The sequence below is a fragment of the Protopterus annectens genome, chromosome 6.part0 (genome assembly GCF_019279795.1).
Source record: "Protopterus annectens isolate FY-2018-M chromosome 6.part0, PAN1.0, whole genome shotgun sequence".
Lineage (NCBI taxonomy): Eukaryota > Metazoa > Chordata > Ceratodontiformes > Protopteridae > Protopterus > Protopterus annectens.
The window spans coordinates 1,093,242,901-1,093,258,997 of NC_056737.1; positions in this window are offsets into that span (position 1 = coordinate 1,093,242,901).

The following is a 16,097-nucleotide window of genomic DNA, read 5'->3' on the forward strand; positions in this document are numbered from 1 at the left end:
GTAGGTGGTAATGCTTTGTAAAGGTATGGACAGAGGTCCAGGAAAGAGGTAGGTGGTAATGCTTTGTAAAGGTATAGACAGAGGTCCAGGTTGCAGCTTCCAAGATGTCCCTGGTGGGGACTCCTCTGAGGAAGGCTGTGGAAATGGAGGCTGCCCTAGTGGAATGGGTACGAATAGACTTGGGGTGGGGGTGGGGGGGTCCCCATGTAGTCTGTAGCAGAAATGGATACAGTGCGATATCAATTTGGAAATGGTTTGTTTGAAAATGGGCTTCCCCTCTGTCCCAGGGGCAAAGCCGTCAAGTAGTTGGGCTGTTTTTCTGAATGATTTAGTATGGTCCAGATAGTGTCGGAGTTGTCTGTGCACGTCTAGTGAGTTTAGAATTCTTTCCTCCTCGTTTTGAGGGGGTGGGAAAGAAGGTGGGTAGGTGAATGACCTGTTGAGGGTCACATCAGATACCACCTTGGGCATAAGGGAGGGGTTAGTCATCAGGCAGACCATGTCTGCATGGAAAATGATGAAGGGCTCAACAGCCATGACAGCCTGAAGTTCTGATACCCTTCTGGCTGAGGTGATAGCTAGTAGGAAGGCAGTCTTCCAGGATAAAGATTTCAATTCTGTAGAAGCAGCTGGTTCGAAAGGGGGTAAAAAGAAGTTATGTCTTACCATAACGTTCCATCTGTATTGTTGATCCTCGTTCAGTCATTACGCATGGGTATCGGTTCTGACCTCGGAACCGAGCCGGCCATTTTCCAAGCTCGTGTCAGTTACAAACTCTCGAGCTAAACTCTTACCGATAATCCCCCTTCTCCCTGTTACCTCAGATTGAGTTTGAAAGTCAAAAGAAGGTAGAGGCTACCTCCGGTCAAATGACCTAAGAGAACCGGACGGTGAGATCTACTAGAAGCCACAGAAGGGGGAAGGAGGGAGGGTCGTAATGACTGAACGAGGATCAACAATACAGATGGAACGTTATGGAAAGACATAACTTCTTTATCTGATATTATTAATCCTCGTTCATTCCTTACGCATGGGACAGAGTCCCCAGCTACCTCTATTCCTGGGAGGTTCTCAAGGAAGGACATTCCTGAGCACCATAGAACCAAAAGATGCTCTTCCCCTGGAGGACAAATCCAATTTGTAATGATTGATGAAGGTATGAGGCGTAGCCCAAGTTGCAGCTGCACAGATGTCATGTAAAGAAGTCCTGGCATGGAAGGTAGCAAAAGTTGCCACCAACCTTGTTGAATGAGCTTTCATGGTAGTAGGCAATGGGATATTACGTTGTGTATAAATGAAGGTCACACAGTCCTTCAACCATCTAGCTAATGTGACCTCAGCAACAGCAGATCCTAATCTAGGTCCAGAATAGGCCAAAAATAACTGGTCAGATTTACAAAAGGACCTAGTCCTGTTTAAGTAAAAACGGATTTGCCTGTGGATATCTAGGGTATGTAGGCAATACTCTCCTCTGTTTGAATGATTGAAAAAGAAAACTGGCAGTTCAATGGTTTGATTAATAGACATTTCAGAGATCACTTTTGGCAGAAATGAAGGATTAGTTCTCAAAGACACTATATCTCTATGAAAAATCAAGTATGGACTCTTGATATATAAAGCTTGAAGCTTAGAGATACATCTAGCAGAAGTAATGGCAACCAAAAACAAGGTTTTCCATGACAAATGCTTGAGGTCGCAAGAAGAAGCTGGCTCGAAGGGTGGCATTGTCAGAGCTTGTAGAACTAATGATAGATCCCATGGTTGAAAAGGTTCTCTAAAAGGTGGCTTCAGTTGATTCACACTTTTTATGAAGGTCTTGCACAATTTGTGAGACATGAGCGGAATCTTGGATACCCTCATGGAAATTAGAAATTGCAGCCAAATGAACTCTAATGGTAGAGGCCGATAGACCCGACTGGAAAAGTTCAGCCAGATACTCTAGTATTATCGACACTGGTGCTGAGAAGGGATCTACTTGTTTATCTTTCAGCCAATAGGTAAATCTTTTCCACTTGCTTAGATAAGTAATTCTAGTGGAAGACTTATGAGATGCAATGAGAACGTCACGTACTGGTAAAGAAAGGTCATTCTGCCTGGCAATCAAGGGAATTGGAGTAGCCAAGCTGTGAGCTTCAGGCTGTTTAAGTTGGGATGAATCAGGTTCTGTGGATGTGAGATCAACTTCGGGTTGGATGGAGAATCCATGGTCTATCTCGTAGGTGAGGCCAAAGGAAGGGGAACCAAATCTGATGAGGTCAATATGGTGCTATGAGGATCACCTTGCTCTTCAACTGACGGGCTTTCTTCAGAAACTGGGGAATTAGGGGAAAAGGTGGGAATGCATAAAGAAGACCCGAGGGCCAATCGTAGACTAGAGCATCCCTGGGTGACTGTCCCGGAAGGGGAATCAGGGTGAAGTAGTTGCTTCACTTGTAGTTGGTCGGGGATGCAAAGAGGTCGCAGCAAGGAAGGCCCCAGCGGTGGAAGATCTCCACCGCTTTGAAGGGATTCAGGGACCACTTGTGAGGTTGTAGAATGCACCTGCTGAGTCTGTCTGCTATCACGTTGGAACTCCCGGGAATGTGTGTTGCTAGAAGAAAACGGTTGGTAGCCATCGCCCATTGCCATATCCTCATGGCCTCTCAACAAATGGGGTAAGATTTGATTCCACCTTGCTTGTTGATGTACCAGACCACCGCCATGTTGTCTGATTGAATCGCAATCGTCCCAGACGGCAGCAGGGGATGGAATGCTTGCAACGCCAGAAGCACCGCCCTCAGCTCTAGAACATTTATATGCAGATGGGCCTCCAGTTCAGACCAAGTGCCTTGGACTGTCTGCCCCAGACATAGTCCCCGCCCACCCCATCAGGGAGGCGGCTATGGTCACTGTGGCCTTGGGTTGCTGGGGGGAGAAGCTGCAAGACCATTGTGACAGATTGCGTGTCCTCAACCAATTTAAATCCTGTTTGCACCTGTGGGTTACTTGAATCTTGGCTGAAAGGGATACCATTGGGTGAGCAGTACCCATTGTAGAAGCCTCATATGAAACCTGGCCAGGGGGACAATGGTGATGGAGGCTGCCATGGAACCCAACAGTTGTAGAACAGAGTGAGCTGTGGAGTTCTCCCTTGAAAGGATTGGAATCAGTTGTTGCTTTATCCTTAAAATTCTGTGCTCTGGAATGGCAGCTCTGCAGTTCTTTGTATCCAAGATAACCCCTATAAATTCTGTCGACTGAGATGGGGGTGAGATTGGATTTTTGCCAGTTTATGGTTATGCCTAGCCTTTGAGCAGCGAGGAGAAAGCATGCCAGGGCTTCTTCCAGTAGATGTCTCGTGGGGGCAGAAATGAGCCAGTCGTCTAGGTATGGAAACACCTGGAATCCTTGAAGTCGCAAGTGAGCTGTGACGACTGCCATGCACTTTGTGAACACTCTGGGGGCTGTAGAGAGTCCGAAGAGCAGTACTCTGAACTGGTAGTGACTGGCTCCCGCACAGAAGCGCAGAAATCTTCTTGATGGCCTGTCCACTTTTATGTGGTAGTACGCATCTTGAAGATCTATCGAGCACATCCAATCGTCTTTTTCCAAAAGCGGGAGGAAAGACTGTATTGTGACCATCCGGAATTTTTGTACTCTCACAAACTTATTCAATACACTAAGATCCAAAATTGGTCTCCAGTCCCCAGTTTTCTTTGGCACCAAAAATAGTCTCGAGTAGAATCCGGATCCTATCTGGTCTGGAGGGACTATATGGATGACTCTCTTTCTTAGCATCTTTTCTATCTTTAGTGCTGCTTCTTCCCTCTGACTGGTTGGAACGTCAGGAAGGTTTTTTTGAAGGGACAGGACAAATATCGAAGGGGATATGATGACCTCTGGTTATAATCCTTTGTACCAAATAATCGGTGGTAATGGTTAGCCAGGCAGAAGGGTACAAAGAGAAATGACCCCCAACCACCTCCAGAGGAAAGGAGTTGGGCCGCTCTTCAGGAGCTCTGGTAGGATTGACCAGGGAAAGAATCCCTGGAATCCTGGTTACACGGACCCCCTCTGCCCCGAAAGGAGCGTCTTCCCTGTGAGTTTCCCCCTCTGCCTCTAGGGGAGAACTCGGCCTGTGTGTCAGGGAAAGGACCCTGAGATTTCTTGAACCATATCTTCCCACACTTTTGGTTTCGGGAGAAAGCATGTTGAGGGGAAGGATAACTGACACCTACGGCAGAAAGGGTCTTACCGTCCTCTTCACATCTGGCCAGTGTGCTTTTAACTTTGGGTCCAAACACCGAAGAGGCCTCAATGGGAGAGTTAAGAAAGGAAGCCTTAAAGGGTTCCATGAAATTGCACAAGTGCATCCAGGCATGTCGTCTCAAGACCACAGCTGAACCTGCCTCTCTAGCTGCTCCTTCTGATGCGCGAGATATCAGTCGCATAGAGGAGTTAGATATTGACTCAATGGTGGCCAGCTGAGAGGCTACTTTGTCACGGACCTCATCAGACACGGCACCAGCCAAGGTTTCAGAGAGCTCAAAAATCAGATCCCTTTGAAGCCTGGTAAAGTGTGCCATATAATTCAGGGACCTGATACTAAAGGTTGCTGATGCAAAGGTGCGCTTCCCTACCCTGTCCAGGGCCCGTGACTCTGTTAGGCGGATGGACATTGTGGCTTTCTTCTTCTGCCAGATCCTTTTTTTGTTGTGGCCGCCACCACCAGAGCATCCACAGGAAGACCTTTTGACCAATGAGGATCCGTAGCAGGAGGGGACAAAATCCTATCTGGCCTCCGGGGAATAGCCTCGACGGTGTCAGGAGCCTTCCACGCATGCTGCACGATGAGCCGGACAAGTTCATCGGCAAGTGAAGCAACCCAGGAGGTAGGGGGCCGGGCGTGAAAAGCCTGTAGGAACACAGACTCCTCAGAGGTCGGACTAGAGGGCTGCCAGTTTCCTCTCTGTTTAAGGATTTTGAGGATATCACCAGGATACCTCAGACGGTGACCGAGGGGATCCTTCCCCTCATCAAAGTCTGTGTCTTCAGTGAGGGACTCTTCTGTGGAGTCCATGTGCTTCCTCTTACATGAAATTTCCAGTGGACTTCCTCAGAGGGAGAAGCTGGAGAAGACAGTGGAAAAGAGGTTTCCTGTGGGAATATGTCCTGAGGCCCTTGCACCCGGTGTCCGCTAGGTGCGACTTGTGAAACCAGTGTACCAGAGGAGGGCGGGGAGATAGACATTCCAGTATCTCCAGCAGAAGCGAAAGCCTTCTCCATCAGTTGAAAGGCTGGTCCACCTGAAGAAGAGTGAGTGCCCAGGACAGGGCTCACCCCTCCCCTAAGTGTCTCAGCCTGCCGACTCGGAGTCCCCGGATGACTGTGGAGCAGCAAATTAGGCGTGTCACAACTGTCATCCTGGGTCGTAGCAAAACTTTCCTGTCATGAAGGCAACTGCGGTTCCTTAGTGAGATCCATAAAGGGATCTGCAGAGGGGGAAGACTGTGCTTTATCAATGGACTTCAAAGGCAATGAAGGAGGAGAATAAGAAGGGGTCTTTGGAGATGGGTGGTCACCTCCCAAGGAACGATAGGTCCTGGGAGGTGGGATACCTCTGTCCAAAAGCACTTGATCTACAAGATGCAACACATCATGTTCAGAAAGGCTTCTAGTGGACCTCACGGAGACTGAGGGAGAAACAGGCCTGTCCACAGAAGAGACAAACTCAGTGCCCACCTCACCAGTCCGAACCGAGAACAACAGTGCCGAGAGAGACTGGACTACGGGTATCTGCACCGAGGAAGTCATCGGTGCGGAGGTCACGGTCTGCACTGACACGAGGATCGGTGCCGAAGTGGTTGTCGGTACCGAAGCTGGAACCAACAAAATTGGAGCCAACTACTAAGGCGTCAGTTCCAAGTAAGATGTCAAAGCTGACGTGGTCAAGGTCTGTGCCAACTGAGTGGTCAGTGCCGATATAGTAGTAGTAATAGTCTGAACCAAGGAGCCCCTCAGTGCCGATATAGTGAAGGCTGCAGGAGAAGACAGAGCCAAGATCACTAATGGATCCGAAGGCCTCGGTGCCGAAAGTCTAGGCACTGAAAGCACTGGGGCTGACATGAGTGAGCTCTGGAGTGGAAACCTTAGCCTTTTTAGGTTTTGGTTGGTGGGAGTCCCCAGCCGGGGACGAAGGCAAAGACTTGGCCTTAGTAAGAACATCCAAAATTTTGTTATGGGCTCTAGGAGGAGTTGAGGCCTCCGACCTATTAATAGCCTCTGAAAAGGGAGATTTAAGAAGCCCCTTCAGCAACAACTTGTTTTTCTTTTCTAACAAGGTTCTGTTAGAAAAATTTTCACAGATAGTACAGGGCGGGTCAACAGATAAATGGGACCCCCCAAACAATAAACACACAAAGAGTGTGCATCAGATGTAGATAATTTGTGTCCACAATCAGAACACCTTTTAAAATTCGGACTACCTTTCTTATCTTCCATGATAGAAAAAAGGGATAGCAGAAAGGGTACCAGCAATGGTACAAAAGAATACCCGAAGGTATGAAAAAGGGAAGATTAGCAACGATGGTACGGGAGAAATACCTCGCGGTAAAAGGTGTAGAGAAAAGAGAAGAAAAGCTCAAGAAAATATGGTCGCTAGATGCGATAGGGTAAGAGACAGTGAATTAAAAACTTTTCTGATAGAAAAAGTTATATAAATAACTATTCTGACAACAAATAACTATACTTAGCTCAAGAGAAGCAGCCTGACACGACCGAATGGCAATGCGGCAAACGAAATCGGAAGTAACAGGGAGAGGGGGATTATGGGTAAGAGTTTAGCTGAAGAGTTTATAGCTGACGCAAGCTTGGAAAATGGCCGGCTCAGTTCCGAGGTCGGAACCGATACCCATGCGTAAGGAATGAACGAGGATTAACAATATCAGGTGGTTAGTTTTTCTAGAACATAATTCAGGTCCCATGGTGGCGTGGGAGGCCTTCTGGGAGGTCTGATATTAGAAGCCCCTCTGAGGAATTGCTTAATCAAAGGATGAGAGAAGAGGGATGGGTCTGAATCGTAATGGGCAGAAATGGCTGAGGCATGGATTTTAACATAGGAGAAAGAGAGGCCACTATTGAGCAACTCGGCTAGGTAATCCAAGATAAGAGGGATGAAAGGATGGGAGGTACTGGCCCCATTGGACTGGTGCCAGGAGCAGAATCTTTTCCATTTCCCTGCATATTTTCTGGTGCTGGGCCTTCTGGCCTCTGTGATGATGTCTAGGACCTGTTTGCTTAACAGGGACTTCTTGCTAGCCTTTAAGGTATAAGCCATGCTGAAAGGTTGAGAGTCTGTAAGTCTGGGTGCAGTGTCTTCCCCCTCACCTGGGTCAAGAGGTCTGAGATCTGGGGAAGCTGATTGGGGGGCTGTAAGGTCAGGCTGCGCACTAAGGGGTACCAATGCTGTCTGGGCCAATCTTGAGCAATGAGGATGGCCTTTGGTCTCTCCTCATTTTGATCAGTACCTTGGGAATAAGGGGCGGAGGAGGGAATGCATACACAAAAAGGGAGTTCCAGGGGAAGGTCAAGGCATCCACCTTCCATGCTAGGATGTAAGACTCCCTGGTACAGATCTTTTGCAGCTGGTGGTTGAAGTGCGAGGCAAAGAGATCCACTTCTGGAGTCCACCACTCCTGAGTGATTTGCAGAAAGATTTCCCTGTGTAGCTGCCATTCGGAAGGGTCCAGTAAGTTTCTGCTTGGGTGGTCTGCCAGGGTGTTGTTGACCCCTGGTAGGTATTGGGCAGTTAGGTGCAAACCCATGGAGGTGGCTGTAAGCCAGAGGCTCATGGCTAACCTGCACAGGGGATAAGTTTGGGTCCCCCCTCTTTGTTGATATACCACATTACTGTGCTGTTTTCTGTTTTTATAAGGGTAACCCCTGGCCTGAGTTGGGGTTTGAAGGATGTCAGAGTGTTTTGTACTGCCATCATTTCTTTCCGATTGATGTGCAAGTCAAGCTGCTGGGCATCCAAAAGACCTTGGGTGTACCTGCCTGCTAGGTGAGCGCCCCGAGCAATGTCTGAGGTGTCGGTGGTGATGGTCTGAAGATCCTTGTTCCTGGCACAGGCCTCTGCTCACCAGAGAAACTCTGCCCTTAAACATGGGATCAGAGAAGTCTCTAGGGACTGAGTGCTGGCACCAAAGGTTCTTTAAATACCACTGAACTTTTCTCATGTGAAGCCTGGCCAGAGGAATGAGAAGGATGCAAGATGCCATGTATCCTAGGGCTTGCAGGAACTTCCTCCCAGTGAGGTGACTTCTGAAAGCCAGCTGGGTAAAGTAGAGAGGTGGAAAGCTCTGCTTTTCTGGGGATAGGAAGGCCATTTGGGATGCTGTGTCTAGCACAGTTCCCAAGAAAATGATCTTCCTGGTGGGATTTTGTTTTGATTTCTTCTCATTGATGGTGAACACTAGGGAAGTTAAGATTGATTTGATAAAGAGATGATCCTGAATCAGCTTTTCTTTGCACTCTGAATGAGGCAGTCACATCCAGGTAAGGGTAAACCTGTATACTTCTCTGTCTGCAGAATGCTATGGCTGGGGCCAAGCATTTGGTGAGTACTCTGGGAGCAGTAGATAAGCCAAAGGGCAGCGCAGAGAACTGAAAGTGTTGCGAGTCTGCTCTGAAGCGCAGGAATTTTCTGCACGATTCCCTGATGGGGATGTGGCGGTAGGCATCTTTTAGGTCTAGGGTCACAAGCCAGGCATTGTTTGCTAGCATAGGCAGCAGCTGCTGCAAAGTTAGTATTTTGAATCTGGGAACCACCAGAGAGGTGTTCAGAATGGATAGATCCTGGATGGAGTGCCAAGTGCCCTCTTTTCTGGGAACAAGGAATAGTCTGGAATAAAAGCCTTTGCCTGTTTGATCTGAGGGGGACAGGTTCTACTGCCCCCTGGGATACGAATTTGGACCTGTTTCAACGCCTCTGGCCACTGATTTGGAGGTAAGTCTGGGTACCTTCTTGGAATTGGGAGTTCGCTGAAAGAATTTTATCCCTGAGAAATGATCTTTAACACCCATTGGTCCTTTGTTACAGAAAGCCAATTGTCTTTGAAGAGCGAGAGCCTTCCTCCTAGTTTCTGATGAGTGAAGGGAGGGCAGATGGGGAGGGCGAATCTTTGTGAGCATTTGCCATAAAAGGTTGGCTTAGAACTCCTTGCTGGCCCTGGGATATGGGCCTGGATGGTCTGTCCCTGCGGGGCTTACCTTGACCCTGTCTGCTAGGTGCAGAGAAGGCCCAGTGTTTCGAGGAAAAGTTCCTGCTGAATATGGGAGGTTGAACTTGAAAGAAATTTTTTACTGTCTGTATAGATTTTGCTTTGTCTTCCATCTTTTTAAGCACCTCTTCTGCCTTTTCCCCAAACAAGCGCTCCTTATCTAGGGGTGCATCAATAAGTTTAGACGTGACATGATCAGGGAGACGTTGTTCCTTCAGCCATGCATGTCTCCTAATAACAGTTCCTGTCACTGCTGACCTGCTAGAGGCTTCTAGGGCATCATATCCACATTGTAATGAGTGTCTGGCCATTGACAAGCAGAGTGTAGTAAATCTGCTAACTCTTTTGAATTGGAACAGTCAGGAAAGGTAGCAATCTTCTGTTTTAATTGTTCCAAAGTGTGTTGTTGATATTTTAACAGATGGAACGGACAAATGAGTGCTCCGATACCTAAGGTTGCAGAGGTGTATACTTTTTTACCTCGTATGTCCAGAGCTCTGGAGTCCTTGTCAGAAGGAAGAGGATTCCTGGCAGAACTAGTCTGAAGCTCCTTTAGGTCCTTGGGTAATGACCTCTGGGTCTGCAGCAGGACTTCTATACAAGCATTTGTGAGAATCTGGTACTCTGTAGTACCCGTCAGGTTTGCTGGGAGCAAGATGGAGGGCATCAGGGGCTATGCTGGATTCATGGAAATCATCATCCACCACTTCTAAAATAAGGGGAGATGGCCAGGGGTCTGTGCTGGGGCAGGTCCAGAAACTCTAAGCCTTGTCTTAGACTGTGGGAAGTCCTGAGATTCCCATTGGAAATGTTCCCTGAGAGAGTGAAGGGTTTCCCCAAAGGAAAGGTCCTCTGGAAGGGAGGCAGAAGGGATGGATTCCTCTGCATCTGAATCCTCATAAGCAGTTAAGGGATGCTGTTCCTCTTCAAAAACTGAATACACAGATTCCTCAGAATCCTGTTCTGTCAATTTCTGGAGAAGGGTGCCTTTTCCTTTTAGAAGTGGCCTGACTACCCCGGATAAGGGAGATGAGATCCTTCACCATTTTAAGCATTTATGCTTGGGGTGGTGCAGCAGCAGCAAGATGGTGGCTAGAAGCAGATTTTCTGAGAGTGGCCTGGCTTCTAGGCCTGAGAGAATCAGTCTGTTCGAGAGAAACGGTACTCAGATGCGAAGACGTTGTTTTTTGTCTAGAATCAGTAGTGCGAAGGCCTCCTCAGAAGCCAGTACTTGCGCCGTGGCTCCGGACCCAACTGAGGCAGAGACAGCCAAAGGCTTGAAAGACGAAGTTGAAAGGGTCTTGGTAGAGGCCTGTGTAGACATCGAATCGGACATCAGGGACTGCGAAAGCTCCTCACTGAATTCCGGAGAACTGATGACCTGCTTAGCTGTAGCATCGTCCGAAGGCTCAGCCTGTTGTGGTCTGTCTCAATCTTTATCTCTACGTTTTTTTGGAACGTCCACAGATTGTTGGCTGACGGAAGCCATATCGGAATGCGAAGACAGAACATGAAAATAACTGTCTACAAAAAGAGCTCTACGGCAAATTGTTCTCGCATTAAAGAGGGCACAGAACCAGCAATGGGGGGGACGTCATGGTCTGGGCCTAAACAAGTGATGCAGTAAGAATGGAAGTCTCGGTGTGGCATCTGCTTTCCACAGGCGGGACAATTGTTAACTTTTTCGGACATCGGTTAGTGCAAGAAAAAAGGATCCCCAATGGGGTATTTAGCTTTAGACATTTTCAGCTGAAATTCAACTTCTGGTAGAGACCGACCGGCACTCGTGCGAACTGCTTTTGCTACAGGCTCCACATCAAGAAAGACTGATGTATGACGTTGGCTGCCTTGCTTTATAGCACTGAAGACCTGATGTCAGACTACAGGCGGCGGCAGCCAACGCAAAAAAAATTGACTCTAGTATTCGGGCTGGCCAAGGGCTGCCACAGCAGAGAACCCACAGGTGATGATTACAACAGTGAAACACCAAGAACATCAGGTTTACCTGGGAGGTCTGATGTGAAGGAAGCCTTTTAAGAAAAGGTTGATCTCTAACCTAGAATGTAAGGGGGGAAATAAAGGCAGACATGAAGAAATGACTGACAAATGGGCTTTAACTGAGTAGTAAGAAAAGACTTGAGGGATATCCATTGAAAATGGATCTAGTCATATATTAACACACCAGATGAAGAACCTCTTCCATCTGGACAAATAGAATCTCCTTGTATTAGGTTTCCTGGCCTCCTGCAGGACTTGAACCATGTCCTCAGAAAAAAAGATATCTGAAAGGAATCCGAACCCCATCATCCACAAAGTCAGGTTCAGTGTTGCCAAATGTGGTTGATGAGAAATACCTTGTCCCCATTGTTGCCAGTGGTGAGGATTGAGGCTCCTTGATTACTGGGCCATTGCAGGGGTGTCACAGGGGGTAGTGGCTGCAGGGAAAGTCCTAGGTTCGGAAAAATATGGTGAATCCACCAATGCAATTCCTTCTTTAGGGAAGGCAGAAGTGGGAGGACAAATTCTAGAAGATGAGCATGCTGGGACCAGTGTGTTTTCAAGTACCACTGGAATTTTCACACGTGGAATCTGACTAGGGTTAGTATTGGTATAACTGTAGCCATGAAGCCTAGCATCCTGAGGAATTCCCTGGCAGTCAGAGAAGGTAGGGGAAGCAACTGAAGGAAGCAAGTCTGCAGAGATTTCACCTTTTGTGAAGGCAGGGAGACCATCATGAGATCTGTCCTTATCCTGCAACCCAGGAAAACCTGGTTCTCAGAGGCAGTCAAGGAAGGCTTGCTGTAGTTGAGGGTGAAATTTAGTCTGAGGAGCAAGGAGATGGTGGTTTGAAGGTTCTGTTGCAACGTGACTGGATGTTTGGCTTGAATGAGCAGGTCATCCAGTAAGGGTAAATGAAAATCCCCTGGAGTGTGCAAAAGGCAATGACAGGTGCCAAACACTTTGTGAATGCCCTTGGTGCCGTAGACAGTCCAAAGGGCAAAGCACAGAACTGAAAATGAGAGGAAGCAACAGAAAAATGTAAGAATTTCCTGACTAGAGGGGGAATGGGAATGTGAAGGTATGCATCCTTCATGTCTAAGGAAACCAGGTAAGCCTGGGGTAACAAGAGAGGGAAGAGAGTTTGCAGGTGAACATCCGGAAGGAGGGTACTTGAAGGAATAAACTGAGTTGGAACACGTCTAAAATTGGTCTCCAACGGCCATCTTTCCTGGGAACGAAGAGCATTCTGGAATAGAACCCTTTATCTCTTTCCAAAGCAGGAACCTCCTGTATGGTTCCTAGTGCCTGCAAGTCTTGAATGACTTGGGAGGAAGAGGTGGATGTGGTCCTTTGGAGGTTGTGGAATCCCCATGAAGGGAGGAGTGGATTTCCAAGTCATGTAATAACCTCTTGGAACAACGGACATGACCCATTTGTCTGGGGCAATGCTTGCCCAAATTGAAAGGAAGTGAGAAAGGGACTGGGAAACGGGGATTTCTGAAGAGGTTGCCAGGTAGTTACAGACTACCTGCCTTGACTGGAAAGGGGGCCATTTGAGCAGAGGATGGCTGAGACCAAGGAGACGTCTACCTACGTGTGGTCGTCTTGTGTTGTTCAGAAGGTGTACAGGTCTTCCTCCTTACAAGATTAGTTCTAGAAGGGTAGTTCATATGAAATTTAGAAACTAAAAAGAGACAAAAATATGTTTAAGCTCCTGAAGTTCTTTTCCTTTCATTTGAAGTGATTGGAAGAGGGCTGCAGCATTAGAACCAGAAAGAGCAGTATTGTCCAGAGGTGCATCCATAATCTTTGCCTTGAAATCCTCAAGCAAAGGCTGCAACTTTATCCAGGAATATCCCCTGAGGACTGAACTAGATGCTGCTGATCAAGCAGACACCTCTCCTGCATCATAACTGTACTTAATGGAATATCTGGTAACTTGAGAAGACACTCCCAAGAGAGAACAAAGCTGGGTTTTTGCTGCAGAGTCTGGGAAATCAATCAGCAATTTGGAGGCCTGTGAAAGTAGAGCCAGAACATATTTTGACCCGTGTCTAATTAATGGCCCTGAAAGGCCAGAGTGGAAGAGGTGTAGCTTTTTTTTACCAATTCTCTCCATCACTTTACCTTCCTTATCAGAGGGGAGAAGATTGGTAGAGGGCTGTAATTTGGCAATTTTGTCAGCAGGCAGAGAGATCACAGCTGGGTCTGCAAGAGAACATTTATACAAGTAACTATTGTCCTCAGGCACCTTATAAAACCTGATACAACACAAAACACTTTATCTGGTAACAAAATACAACAAACCAGTGACCGTAAAACTTTTAATATAGCCAACTCGGCTGAAACAGCCTTCAATGGAGTACAAAATTAAACACAGTTACATCTTATATACATCATTATTCATTCATTTAAAACAATTAGACTAATGACATAATTAATGTACTAACAATTATATTAAAACTTTCTAATTACAAGCCACTTTCATTCCTTCTGGATTTAAAATGCCAATCTTCAATATAAAAAGTGCCTCTTTGTATAGGAGCTTCTTTTTCACATCTATACATTTATCTTTTTTTCTCCACTTTTTCTAAAATGGTTCCCTGCAAACCTGCAGGATCTCCACTATGACTTTCTAAAAATTGTTGAGCTAAGGGGCTTTCTATTTTTTTGTTTTTAATATTTCTTATATGTTCTTGCAACCGCAGTTTGAAAGCCCTCTTGTTCTCTCCTATATAAAACCTTCCACATGGGCATTTAAGAGCATAAACAATACATTCTGTAGCACAAGTGAACTTTAAATATACGACCATTTATTATTTCAAAAGTGCAAACTATATGTTTGCATGAAATACACTTTCCACATGCATATGTTCCTTTAAAGATGAGAATGTTGTTTATATTCTGACTTGGGACAACACATTTACTATGCACTATTTTATCCTTTATATTCCTCCCTCTTTTAAATGAAAAAGTTGGATATTTACTAAGTTCTGAAATTTCTTTAAACCTAAAAAGAAAACTCCAGTTCTGTTTAATAATTGCTGTAACTTTATCAGTTATCAAATCATAAGTTATAACCATAAAAATCTGTTTTTCATCTCTCATGTTTTTCACATTCCCCCTTCCTTCATTGTTAATAATTAGTTGTTTCCCTTCATAACCTTATCTAGTGCATTTTTAACTTCTCTTTCTTCATAACCCCTTCTTATAAACCTTATAAAACCTGTCTGGCCTTTTAGGAGCAGGAGGTTGAGAATCAGGATTTGTTGATGCTACTAGAAAGCATCCTGAAAGGCTGGCAAGACAGGAGGGATAGCTGAAGGAGTGTCAATTTCTAAGAGGTCATAATACCAGTTTAGTACATCTGAGACCTGTGAGTTTTCCCATTTGAAGTAGTCCCTCATTTTGGAGACAGTTTCTCCAAAGGAAATATGTTCTGCAAGAGAATCCCCACCATTTGAATCCACTTCAGGGGAGGCATATTCCAGAGGAGAATTAATTTGAGTCGAGTAAACCAAAGATTCATCAGCGGATGAATCATCTTCCTCCCAGGCCTCAGGTTCAGCAGATGGAGGAGGGGAAATAGGAGATGCTGGAGTAGGAAGATGCAATGTGGAAGGAAGTGCCAGGAAAGCATTCAAAATCCCTTGAGAAAAAGATTGCCAATCTGGGGAAGACTCTAGAATGGGAGACACGTTTTTGTTTTCTCTTGAGTGGAAGACCTACCCTAGGCTTGTAAAGGAAGGGTGGCCGTAGACCTGGACCCCAGATCGGACGTCGGCACAACCTCAATGGGAGGAGCAGGAGCAGTACTTCAAGGAACTTTAGCAGTGAGCCGTGGTTCCCCCTTACCGTCCAAAACGGACCGCTGAAAGGGGAGAACTAAACACTGTACATACCCTCCAGGCCTTCACTGGCCTCAAGAGGGACATCCGAGATCAGAGATGCCGCTGAAGATTCAAGCCTTACCTTTTTCGCCTTTCTCTTCAGGGGCTCACCAAAAGGACCAGCAGTACCTTCCATACCTAGTGCTACTCACTTCAGTCTCTGATTATCAAGGCATAAATTAAGGGTGGACAGATGACTTAGGATAGTTTGGGGGATGAACGCCTGAAAAATGGCACAGGCCTTATAATCTTGATCAGATCTCAGACAAAAAAAGACACTGGTCGTGGTTGTGTGTGTAGAATCTGTCTTCCACAGTGGCACTTGCCCTTCTTGGATTACATTATCCTCTAACAAGCATGCAGTAGCAAAAGAGTACAAGAGTTTCCCCAATGGGGCACTTATCTGAAATTAGAAAACGTTCGGTTATCAGACAGACGGCTGGAAGAGGTCGTTCGGACTGGTGGCAGAGAAGTTCTGAATATAGTACATGCAGATATCACTTTTATGGCCGACACTCAGCTATTCTATGTGGACCATCGCACGTACCTTACAGTAACTTAAGTCTTTGGTATACTGGCCGGACATTCGGGTTGCCTAGGTAGAATCTCCTACACATTATGAATACTGCAACATGGGAATAGGACATCCTATGATCCTATGACCACCATAGACCTCCTGGAATGAGCTTTAAGAGGTTTAGGCAAGGATAATCCTCTTTTACTATAGACAAAGGAGATAATCAGTTAACCATTTGGCCAGTGTAACTTTGGAAACTGACTTGCGTAATTTATTACGCGAGACTGATACAAATGACTGGTTAGTCTTCTGGAAATCTTTGGTTCTATGAAGATAATTTATTACTAAACACAAAAAGGAAAATCTAGCGAAGCTAGACTTTCCACTGTGCGATACCTTAAACCTCTTGTATCAGAGGCAATGGGACAT